We start from the raw sequence: 11,026 nt of genomic DNA, 5'->3' as shown, positions 1-11,026 counted from the left end.
AGCATCTGCAACAACTTCCCCATGGACTTGGTGGTATTGGCATGGGGTTAGGACCAGGAAGGCAGCCTACTGATGCCAACCATTTGAATAAAGGCATTGGAATGGGCAACCTGGGACCTGCGGAATGGGAATGGAAGGCATAGGATTTGGAACAAATAAAATGGGAGGCATGGAAGGACCTATTGGTGGTGGTATGAAAAATATGGGTCGATTTGGATCTGGGATGAACATGGGCAGAATAAATGGTGGAGGCGGAGGCAGTGTCCCTGGAATCAAGAGGATGGGCCCCAACACTGACCGCATGGCTGAGGGGGGGAGAGGGGCGGGGTGGGGACAGGGCAGACAGCATGGAACGCATGGGGGCAGGCCTAGGCCACAGCATGGATCATGTGGGCTCTGGCATCGAGCACATGGACCCCCTGGGCCTTGAGCACACGGGCCAGATCACGGAGCGCATCAGCTCCAACGTGGAGCGCATGTGTGCCAGGATGGTCTTTGGCCATGCCCATTGACCATGTAGGCCAGAACATCGGGCACATGGGCTCTGGTGTGGAGCGCACGGGCCCTGCCATCAAGCACATGGTGCCCCCAGGCATGGGGACAGGCCTGGAGAGCACAGGCCCTGTGATGGACCACACAGCCACCAGCCTGGAGTGCATGGGCCTGAGGCATATGAGCACCAACAGTCTCCAGCGTATGGCCCTGGAGCGCATGGGCGCCAACAGCCTGGAACGCATAGGTCCTGCCATGGGCCCAGCCCTGGACGCTGGCATTGAGCTCATGGGCCTGGCCATGGGTGGCGGTGGCAGTGTCAGCTTTGACCGTGCCATCGAGATGGAGCATGGCAACTTTGGAGGAAGTTTCACAGGTTCCTTTGGTGGAACTGGAGGCCATGCCCCTGGGGTGGCCAGGAAAGCATGCCAGATATTTGTGACAAACCTCCCATTTGATTTTACATGGAAGATGCTAAAAGACAAGTTCAACGAATGCAGCCACGTGCTGTATGCCACCATCAAGATGGAGAATGGGAAGCCAAAGGGGTGCAGTGTGGTTAAGTTTGAGTTGCCAGAGGTGGCTGAGAGAGCCTGCTAGATGATGAATGGGATGAAGCTGAGTGGCAGAAAGACTGATGTTCAAATCAATAGAAATGCTTAAGCAGTAATCTAGAAATGTTCCAAACACAAAGCTCATAATCCTCACCACCCGGTTACCACTTCACCCCACCTCTGCTTACAGAGTTATATTAACTGAGTAAGCAACATGTGGGAAGGCAAGGATGGTACCAGAAAACACAGGGAAATCTAGAGCTTCACATTTCTTACATCCTAGAGCCCTGCTAGAAGAGCAGAGAATCAGAAATTATGAGAAGACATGTAATAAAAGGGGGGAAAAGTAACTTATATATCAAAAAATCAACAGTAATAGAAGATTCACAGATGAGCTAATTGTCCAAATTAGCAGACAAAAACAGTAAAATAAATACTAAATATAAGAATTTAGAAGACTAGAAGAAATTCAGCAATGAGAACTCTAAAAAGAATCAGAAATTTCAGTGTGGAACATAAGGTATCAGAAATGAGGAACATACTGTATGGTCTTAAAAGGAGACAGATGAAAGAGAAGATAGCATTAAAGAAATCAAACTATCAAAGGAGAAAAAAAAGTTTCAGAGACAAATGATCAAATCTAACAAAAGCATAACTGGATTCCCAAAAGAAAAGAGACAAATTATGAAGCAGAAAAAATATTTGAAGAGATCAAGTATAAGAGCTTTCCAAAATTCAAAAAAGGAAAAAATCCAAACCAAGGTCCAAGAAGCTCAGTAAACCCCAAGAATGAAAAAATTGACACACGCACCCCAAAATCCTCTCCTGAACACTACACAAACTCAACAACAACAACAAATATTAAGAGCAACTAAAAAAACAATACACATTGCATTCAGGGGATGCAACAGAAACACAGGTGATTTTTTTCAGTTCATTTTTACTGGAATACTGATGCTTTACAATGTTGTGTTAGTTTCTGCTGTTCAGCAAAGCAGATCAGTTATGCATATACACATACCCACTCTTTTTTAGCTTTCTTTCCCGTTTAAGTTACCATAGAGGAGTAGAGCTTCCTGTGTTACACAGTAGGTTCTCATTAGTTATCTATTATATACATGGTAGTGTGTGTATGTGTGCAAGGACGAGTAAGTGTGCACATGCTCAATTGTGTCCAACTCTTTGTGACCCCCATGGACTGTAGCCCACCGGGCTCCTCTGACCATAGGATTTTTCCAGTAAGAATACTGGAGTGGGTTACCATTTCCTCCTCTAGGAGATCTTCCCAACCCCGGGATCAAACCTGCACTGGCAGGCAGATTCTTTAACACTGAGCCACCTGGCAAGCCCACATAGTAGTATATATATATGTCAATCTCTAACTCCCAATTTATCCCACTCCCTCCCCACAACCCATAACCATAATCTTGTTTTCTACATGTGTGACTCTATTTCTGCTTTGCAAATAAGTTTCTGTGTACCATTTTTGAGATTCCACGTATAAGTGATATTGTATGATATTCACAGCTGGTTTCTCATCAAAAACAATACAAGCAGAAGATAATGAAATAACATTATTAAAGTTATGGGAAAGACAGAAACTAAACAGATCTAGAATTTTATATCTAGTGAAAAATATTCTTTTAAATGAAGGTGCAATAAATGCACACTTAGATAAGTAAAAGCTAAAACTATTGCCAGAAAGCCTGCACAATAATAAATATAAAAGTAAGTTCTTCAGGCTGAAGACAAATGATCCTTGATGGTGACCCAGTTATGAAGGAGGAAAAAAAGAGCACCAAACAGTTTAAATAGGTGGATAAATATAAAAGACTCTTGCAAAATGTATTTAAAGGATTTTGAATTTAAACGAAATGTGGTAATACCATATTAAGGGATTTATAAAATATGTAGGAATAAAATACAATATATAACAATAGCACAAAAAAGAGAATGCAGTAAGTGGAATAATACTGTTGTAAACTATAGAAAGTAAAGAGGAACTAAAAAGCCTCCTGATGAAAGTGAAAGAGGAAAGTGAAAAAGTTGGCTTAAAGCTCAACATTCAGAAAACTAAGATCATGATATCTGGTCCCATCACTTCATGGGAAATAGATGGGGAAACAGTAGAAACAGTGTCAGACTTTATTTTTTGGGGCTTCAAAATCACTGCAGATGGTGATTTCAGCCATGAAATTAAAAGACACTTACTCCTTGAAAGGAAAGTTATGACCAACCTACATAGCATATTCAAAAGCAGAGACATTACTTTGCCAACAAAGGTCCGTCTAATCAAGGCTATGGTTTTTCCGGTGGTCATGTATGGATGTGAGAATTGGACTGTGAAGAAAGTTGAGCACCAAAAAATTGATGCTTCTGAACTGTGGTGTTGGAGAAGACTCTTGAGAGTCCCTTGGACTGCAAGGAGATCCAACCAGTCCATTCTAAAGGAGATCAATCCTGGGTGTTCTTTGGAAGGACTGGTGCTGAAGCTAAAACTCCAATACTTTGGTTAACTCATTGGAAAAGACCCTGCTTCTGGGAGGGATTGGGGGCAGGAGGAGAAAGGGATGACAGAGGATGAGATGGCTGGATGGCATCACCGACTCGATGGACATGAGTTTGGGTGAACTCCAGGAGTTGGTGATGGACAGGGAGGCCTGGCGTGCTGCGATTCATGGCGTCGCAAAGAGTCTGACACAACTGAGCGACTGAACTGAACTGAAAGTATAAAAATTGTTAACTAGTACTAGATAGGCTTCCCAAGTGATGCAGTGATAAAGAATCTCCCTGTCAGTGCAGGAGACTCAAAAGATACAGGTTCAATCCCTGGGTCGAGAAGATCCCCTGGAGTGGGAAGTGGCAACCCACTCCAATATTCTTGCCTGGAAAATTCCATGCATAGACAGAGGAGCCTGGTGGGCTATAGATATAGTCCATGGGGTCTCAAAGAGTTGTACATGACTGAGTGACTGAGCACGCACACACACACACACACACACACACACACACACACTATATGGATATGCTACAAATATTGAAACATATATATTAAAATTTTAGACTGTCTAATAAAAAAATTACTGTTATTAAAAGAAGACCCCATGGACTGTATCCTGCCAGGCTCCTCTGTACATGGGATTTTCCAGGTCAGAATACTGGAGTGGGTAGGCATTCCCTTCTCCAGGAGATCTTCCCAACTCAGGGATCAAACCCAGGTTTCCCAGATTGCAGGTGGATTCTTTACTATCTGAGCCACCAAAGAAGCCCAGTAAAAAATTGGTATATAAAAATTAAGACTAAAGCAAAAAGCTCATTGAGAAGATGAAATAGATTTCTAAAAATTGCTGAATGAACCCAAAAAAAGAAAGGAGGAACAAATGAATAAAGAACAGCTACAACAAATAAAGAAGAAACACACAATTTAAATGCAGCCATATGAGGATTTATGATAAATGCAAATGAACTAACAATACCATGTAAAAGATAGATACTGTCAAAATGGATTTACAAAAAAAATTTTTTTAAAGAAAGACTAAATCTATGCTATGTAATAGAAACACACTTTAAAGAACACAGAGAGGCTAACATTAAAAATGCGGAAGATACCAGCCAAGATGGCAGAATTGAAAGATCCTGAGCTCGGCTGCTCTAATGACACACCAAAATTACAACAGAACATCTATTGATGAAAATGACTGGAAGCTATCAGATGAGATCTTCTACAAATTAAAGATATTAAAGAAGGAACCACAACAAGATGGGCAGGAGGGGCAGAGACACAGTATAGTCAAGGCCCATACCCCAAATGGGTGACCCATAAATGGAAGAATAATTACAACTGCAGACGTTCTCCCCTAAAAGTAATGAATCTAAGCCCCACAGCAGGCTTCCCAGCCCAAAAGTCCTGTACCAGTAAAACAAGTTACCTAAACATTTGACTTTGAAGGCCAGCAGGGCCTACTGTTGGGAGTCCCAGAAGGTTAGAGATCAAGACTCCACTCTTAAAAAGTGCACATAAAATCTCATATGCTCCAGGATACAAGGCAGAAGCAATAATTTGAAAGGCGCCCAAGTCACACCTATCTGCTGATCTTGAGAGTTTCCCAGAGAGATAGAAGGCAACTGGAGCCTACCCTGGGGAAAGAGAAAGCGGCAGCAGACAGTTCAGGGAGCTTGTTCTACCACATGGACATTGGTGCTGGCAAAAAAAAATTTAGAATCCTCCCCCTAGCTTATGAGCCTCAGAATCCAGACCTGTACCTACCCAATGGCCTACAGACACCAGTACTAGGACACCTCAGGCCAAGTACCTAACTACACAGGTAAGTACACGGCTCCATCCAACCACAAAGGCTGACTTTAGGCCCCTGAGCCCACAGCTGCCCCTGCCCAAAAGGCCCAAGACTGAACCTACATACCACTGTATAGACGCTAAACCTGGGATCCATGGGAATCTGCTGCCAGGGACCACGGGACCCACCTACACACAACAGTGGACAGGAACTAGAATTTCTGGTCCTGGTCACTAGCAATTTGTCTCTAGCATCAGGAGTAGCCTCACTCATTAGCAAGAGGACACCAGCCACGGGACAACTAGAGCCCCAAAGCCTGAGGACACAGCTAACCAACCAGCAGGCCAACATAAAGTTCAGGTACCATGAACCAAACAGACAACTGTGTCAGGAACCAGCCCACCCGCCAGCAGGCTGACACCAGCTCTGGAGCCTCTGGGCTGTGCAGCTAGACACCAGTACCCAACTCTACCTGCCAGGGGGCCAGCACTAGCCCTGGTGCCTGGCTTCACCCATCAGCGGTACCAGCCTGGGGATCTCGTGGAACCAACTCTACCCACCAGTAAGTCAGCACAAGCCGCAGGTTCCCACAGGATTATTCAGCCAGCTGCAGTGTGACCCAGCCCTGCCAATGAGGTGCCAGAAACCTTTGTACAAGGCAGGGCCTGGCAACCAATCAAACCGGGAACCAACCAAGCCTACCAGACCACCCACAGTAGCCAGTTCAACAAAACAGTTCAACAAAACAGAAGTACTCACACAGCCCACATAGGGGACATCCCTAGAGCATATAGCTCTGGTGGCCAAATGGAGGGTGGTCTGCTGGTACACACAGGAAGTCCCCTACAAAAGACCACATCTCCAAACTTGGGAAACATAACCAATCTACCAAATGCATAGAAATAAAACAACAAGTTAAGCAAAATGAGTCAACAATAAAAATGTTTGAAATAAAGGAACAAGATAATAAAACAAGTTAGGCAAAATGAGTCAACAGTGAAATATGTTCCAAATAAGATAAAAGCCCATAATAATTAAGGGAAGTGGAGATAACCAAACTATTAGAGAAAGAGTTCAGGGTAATGACTGTAAAGATGATCAAAGAATTTGAGAGAAGAATGGACACAGAGCGAGAAGACAGAATTTGTAACACAGAGTTGGAAAATATAAAGAGCAACCAACCAGACATGAAGAATAAGAACACATGTATACCTGTGGCAGATTCATTTTGATATTTGGCAAAACTAATACAATTATGTAAAGTTTAAAAATAAAATAAAATTTAAAAAAAGAGATAATACACACAAAAAAAGAAAAATACACAGTAGAAATCAAAAGCAGAATAAACAATACAAAGAAACCCATTAATGAGCTGGAAGACAGAGCAGTGGAAATCCTGATCCTGAACAAAAAGAAGGAAATAAAAATAAAAACAAATGAGAAAAGTTTAAGAGATCTCTAGGACAACATCAAGCATAGTAACACTTGCAATAGAGGAGTCCCAAAAAGCAAAGACAAAAAAAGGTGGGGACAGAGAACATATTTGAAGACATAATAGCTGAAAACTTCCCTAATCTGGGAATGGAAACAGACATTCAAGTCCGGAAAGAATGGCTAGACACATTTTAATTAAAATGGCAAAAATGAAAGATAAAGAGATAATATAAAAAGCAGCAAGGGAAAAAGTAACAAGTTGCATATAAGGTAACTCCCCTTAGGCTGCCAACTGACTTCTCAGTAGAAACTCTGCAGATCAGAAGAATGGCACAACATATGCAAATTGATGAAATTTAAAAATCTACAAGCAGGAATACTGTACCCAGCAAGGGTCTCATTCAGATTTCATGGAGAGGTCAAAATTTTACCGACAAGCAAAGCTAAAAGAATTTAGCACCACCAAACCAATTTTATAAGAAATGTTTAAAGGACTTTCTAAGCAAAAAAGGAAAGGCCAAAACTAGAAACATGAAATCATGAAAGAGTACTGGAAAATATAGGGTAAGATAGGAAATCAACCACACACAAAGCGAGTAGGAAGGTAGGAATAAAATCATTCTTACCCACAAAAAGGAGTTAAGGGATACATAAAACAATTAGATGCAAAATAAAATGTCAAAAGACGGTAATCATGAGGGGATGAGACTACAAATGCAGGACTGTTAAAATTAATTTTAAATTAAGAGATCAGCAACTTAAAACTATCATATATATCTCTCACAGTAATCAAAAACCAAAAATCTGTTAACAAATATACATACACACACACAAAGGGAATGGAATCCAAAAATAATACTAAAGATAGTCATCAAATCACAATAAAAAAAGACAAAAAAGATGAAGAAAGGAACTAAAAGGAACTACAAACACAATTAACAAAATGGCAGGAAAAGTACATATTAATAATTACTTTAAATATAAGTGAACTAAATGCACCAATCAAAAGACACAGAGTGGCTGAATGGATATAAAAAAAAAAAGACCCATAAATGCTGCCTACACAAGATTTATTGCAAATGTAAAGACACACAGACAGAAAGTGAGGGTATGGAAAAAGGTTTTATCATGCAAGCAAAAACGAAAAGAAAGCAATATTTATTTCAGACAAAATAGACTTTAAGACAAAGACTACTGAACAAGACAAAGAAGGCCATAACATAATAATCAAGGGGTTGATTTAAGTAGAAGATATAACAATTACAAATATATATGTACACTACATAGAAGCACTTAAATGCATAAAGCAAGTATTAACAGACATAAAAAAAAAGAAGTTGACGGTAACACAAAATTGGTAGGAGATTTTAAGACCTCACTAGCATCAATGGACAGATCAGGCAAACAGAAAATTAATAAGGAAATACTGCCCTTAGGTGACACACTACATCAGATAGATTTAATGATATATATGGAACACTGCATCCAAAGCAGCAGAATACACATTATTTTCAACACACACATGGAACATTTTCCAGAATAAGTCACGTGCTAGGCCACAAAGGGAGCCTTCTTAAATTTAAGAACACTGAAATCATATCAAGTAACTTTTTGGACCAAAATGTTACGAGACAGAAACCAACTACAAGAAAAAAATGTTGCAAAATACACAAACATGGTAGTTAAAAAATCTGCTACTAAACAACCAATGGATCAACCAAAAAACCAAAGAAGAAACCAAAAAATACTTTGAAACAAATGAAAATAAAAATACAAGGCTTCAAAATCTATAGGACACAGCAAAATCAGCTCTAAGAGGGAACTTTATAGCAATATAATCTCACTTCAGCAAACAAGAAAAATCCCAAATGTACAACCTAACATTACACCTAAAGTAGCTAGAAAAAGAATGAACAAAACTCAAAGTTAGTAGAAGGAAAGAAACCAAAAGAATCAGAGCAGAAATATATGAAATAGAGACTAAAATCAAACAAACAAACAAAAAGAGAAAAGAATCAATGCAACTAAGATCTGGTTTACTGAAAATATAAACAAAATCAATAAACCCATATCCAAGTTCACCAAGAAAAAAAGAGAGAGAGCCTAAATCAATAAAATCAGAAATGAAAAAAAGAAGTTACAACTGACACCATAGAAATATAATGCGTCATAAGAGATTACCATGAACAACTATTAACATATGCCAATTAAATGAACAACCTAGCAGAACCAAATTCCTAGAAATGTACAGTCTCCCAAGACTGAAACAGGTAGAAGTAGAAAATATGAACAGACCAATTACCATCAACAAAATCGAATCAGAAATTTTCAAAAATTCCAACAAACACAAGTCTAGGACTTCTGAGGTGACATCTTCCAAATATTTAAAAGGTTAACACCTATCCAACCCAAACTACCGCAAAAAATTGAAGAGGAGAGAATGCTTCTAAACTCATTCTATGATACCGCCATCACCCTTTTACCAAAATCAGACAACAATATCACAGAGAAGAAAATTACAGGCTAGAATCACTGATGAATATCTTAGGTTGGTGCAAAAGTAACTGTGAGTTTTGCATTGTTGAAATTTGCCATTTGATATTGGAATACATTTTAAATAAATGTGGTTATGTTATACATCTTTTTAATGCACAGTTCTCACTTCATGTTTTTTGCTAATGACTTATCACTTGCTGTTTATTTTATATTTATTTTAGACTATGGAAATGACATTAGACAAAAAGCAAATTTGAGCAATTTTCTTATTTGAGTTCAAAATGGGTCATAAAGTAATGGAGACAACTCACAACATCAACAACACATTTGGCCCAGGAACTGCTAACAAACGTACAGTGCAATGGTGGGTCAAGAAGTTTTGCAAAGGAGATGAGAGCCTTGAAGATGAGGAACGCAGTCCTGGCCCATCAGAAGCTGACAATGAAAACTAAGAGCCATGATTGAAACTGATCCTCTTTCAACTACATGAGAAGTTGCCTAAGAACCCAACATCAATCATTCTATTGTCGTGCAGTATTTGAAGCAAACTGAAAGAGTGAAAATGCTTAATTAGTGGGTACCTCATGAGGTGACTGCAAATCAAAAAAATCGCCATTTTGAAGTGTTGTCTTCTCTTATTCTACACAACAACAATGGACCATTTCTCCATTGGATTGTGATGTGCAGCAAAAAGTGGGTTGTGTAAGACAACCAGTGATGACCAGCTCAGTGGATGGACTGAACTGAGAAAAAGTTCCAAAGCAATTCCCAAAGTCAACTTTTGCATCAGAAAAAGGTCCTGGTCACTGTTTGGTGGTCTCTTGCCCAGCTGATCCACTAATGCTTTCTGAATCCAGGTGAAACCATTACATCTGAGAAGTATGCTCAACAAATCAACGAGATGCATTGAAAACTGCAATGCCTACAACTGGCATTGGTCAATAGAATGAGCCCAACAATTCTCCACAACAATGCCCAACCACACATTGCACAACCAACGCTTCAAAAGTTGAATGAATCTGGCTATGAAGCTTTGGTCTCATCTCCCATATTCACCTGAACTCTTGCCAACTGACTACCACTTCTTCAAGCATCTCGATGACTTTTTTCAGGGAAAACACTTTCACAACCAGCAGGATGCAGAAAATGCTTTCCAAGAGTTTGTCAAATCCTGAAGCATATATTTTTATGCTAAAGGAATAAGCAAACATTTCTTGTTGGCAAAAATGTATTTGTTATAATGGTTTCTGTTTTGATTAATAAAGATGTGTTCGAGCCTAGTTATAATGATTTAAAATTCACAGTCCAAATTGTAACTATATTTGCACCAAGCTAATTAAAAGACGCTTACTCCTTGGAAGGAAAGTTATGACCAACCTAGATAGCATATTCAAAAGCAGAGACATTACTTTGCCAACTAAGGTCCGTCTAGTCAAGGCTATGGTTTTTCCAGTGGTCATGTATGGATGTGAGAATTGGACTGTGAAGAAAGCTGAGCGCTGAAGAATTGATGCTTTTGAACTGTGGTGTTGGAGAAGACTCTTGAGAGTCCCTTGGACTGCAAGGAGATCCAACCAGTCCATTCTGAAGGAGATCCGTCCTGGGATTTCTTTGGAGGGAATGATGATGAAGCTGAAACTCCAGTACTTTGGAGTTTCATGCGAAGAGTTTCATGCGAAGAGTTGACTCATTGGAAAAGACTCTGATGCTGGGAGGGATTGGAGGCAGGAGGAGAAGGGGACGACAGAGGATGAG

At 40.1% G+C, this 11,026-nt stretch overlaps 1 protein-coding gene and 1 pseudogene across 3 annotated transcripts in view; one reads left to right on the top strand and one right to left on the bottom strand.

Annotated features, from left to right (window-relative positions):
• EXOC6B (exocyst complex component 6B) overlaps positions 1-11,026 on the bottom strand; it is a 734,244-nt gene that overhangs the window by 464,556 nt on the left and 258,662 nt on the right. The gene's annotated exons all lie outside the window — the stretch shown is intronic.
• On the top strand, positions 340-2,186 carry LOC104980919 (annotated as a pseudogene).

This window comes from Bison bison, unplaced genomic scaffold, assembly GCF_000754665.1.
Source record: "Bison bison bison isolate TAMUID 2011002044 unplaced genomic scaffold, Bison_UMD1.0 scf7180017864508, whole genome shotgun sequence".
Classification (NCBI taxonomy): domain Eukaryota; kingdom Metazoa; phylum Chordata; class Mammalia; order Artiodactyla; family Bovidae; genus Bison; species Bison bison.
This window is presented reverse-complemented; position numbering and strand designations above follow the sequence as displayed.